The sequence below is a fragment of the Salvelinus sp. IW2-2015 genome, unplaced genomic scaffold, assembly GCF_002910315.2.
Source record: "Salvelinus sp. IW2-2015 unplaced genomic scaffold, ASM291031v2 Un_scaffold4294, whole genome shotgun sequence".
NCBI lineage: Eukaryota > Metazoa > Chordata > Actinopteri > Salmoniformes > Salmonidae > Salvelinus > Salvelinus sp. IW2-2015.
Window position 1 is genome coordinate 1 of NW_019945565.1, and position 1,550 is coordinate 1,550.

The following is a 1,550-nucleotide window of genomic DNA, read 5'->3' on the forward strand; positions in this document are numbered from 1 at the left end:
TCTCTGTCTGTCTCTGTCTCTCTCTCTCTCTCTCTCTCTCTGTGTCTCTCTGTGTCTCTGTCTCTCTCGCTCTCTCTCTATCTCTCTCTCTCTCTCTGTGTCTCTCTATCTCTCTCCATCGCTCTCTTCTCTCTCTATCTTCATAGTCTGTCTCCTCTCTCGCTCAATTCAATTCAAGAGGTTTTATTGGCATATGTTTCATATGTTAACATTGCCAAAGCAAGTCTGTCTCTCTCTGTGTCTCTCTCTCTCTTTCTCTGTTGTCATAGTCTGTCTGTCTCTCTCTCCATCTCCATCTCTCTCTCTCCATCGCTCTCTCGCTCTCTCTCCATCGCTCTCTCTCCCTCGCACTCTCATTTTCTCCATCTCTCTCTCTCCATCTCTCTCTCTCCATCTCTCTCTCCATCGCTCTCTCCTCCTCTCCGCCTCTTTCTCTCAGTTCACCACATTACAGCACAGTGAAATGCTTGACAGGCACTGTCCAGGTCTGTCTGTCTGTCTGTCTGTCTGTCTGTCTGGGACCTGATAAATCTTCTCTTGGTGTAGTTCAAGGTCTCCACAGTGACCCTTGGCGTGTCACACAGGAGGAGCAGGGAGTCGCGTCAGGGCCAAGCTGATAGGTGGAATGGCTGACGTCAGGTTGTCTCGTTGTTGTTGATCCTATCTATGGTCCAACGTGGACATGATGTCAACATGAGGTCACGTTATTGTGTCAACAATAAAAAACAAGTGGACTGAATGAAGGAAGAGTCCATCAGAGATGAGTGAGATGTTAGTTACCTTTCAATGTGATACTACTCTACCAGGGTGGATATCAGGGGGCCATTTGGGATCTGATCACATTCTGTCAGCTGTCGGAATAACACGACCCCATATCCCAGTATTCCTGTTATTAGTCCTGCTTTTTAAGACCCTTCTTGTTCCCAGATGGGTAACCAGGCTATCCAGTCACAACCATTTATCAATCTGATCACCCTCAACTTCCTCAGGGCAGATAAGTCCAACTCAACTTCCTCAGGCCAGATAAGTCCAACTCAACTTCCTCAGGCCAGATAAGTCCAACTCAACTTCCTCAGTCCAGATAAGTCCAACTCAACTTCAAACTCCTCAAGGCCAGATTAAGTCCAACTCAACTTCCTCAGTCCAGATAAGTCCACTCAACTTCCTCAGTCCAGATAAGTCCCAACTCAACGGTTCCGCCAGGCCAGATAAAGTCCAACTCAACCTTCCTCAGGCCAGATAAGTCCAACTCAACTTCCCTAGCAGGCCAGATAAGTCCACTCAACTTCCTCAGGCCGATAGTCCGCTCAACTCCTCAAGTCCAGATAAGTCCGACTCAACTTCCTCAGGCCAGGATAAGCGAACTCAACTTCTCAGGCCAGATAAGTCCAACTCAACTTCCTCAGGTCCAGATAAGTCCAACCTCAACTTCCTCAGTCCAGATAAGTCCAACTCAACTTCTCAGCCAGACATAAAGTCCAACTCAACTTCCGCAGGCAGATAAGTACAACTCAACTTCCTCAGGCCAGATTAAGTCCACTCTCTTTTTT

General features: G+C 47.5%; 1 long non-coding RNA gene across 1 annotated transcript; it reads right to left on the minus strand.

Annotated features, from left to right (window-relative positions):
* Positions 1–1,019: 1,019 nt before the first annotated feature.
* LOC139026279 (uncharacterized) lies at positions 1,020–1,273 on the minus strand. Its single transcript, XR_011478041.1, has 2 exons — positions 1,226–1,273; positions 1,020–1,096 (listed from the first exon to the last, which is right to left on the minus strand). It is a non-coding gene; the product is annotated as an uncharacterized lncRNA (long non-coding RNA).
* Between the last annotated feature and the right edge of the window lie 277 nt (positions 1,274–1,550).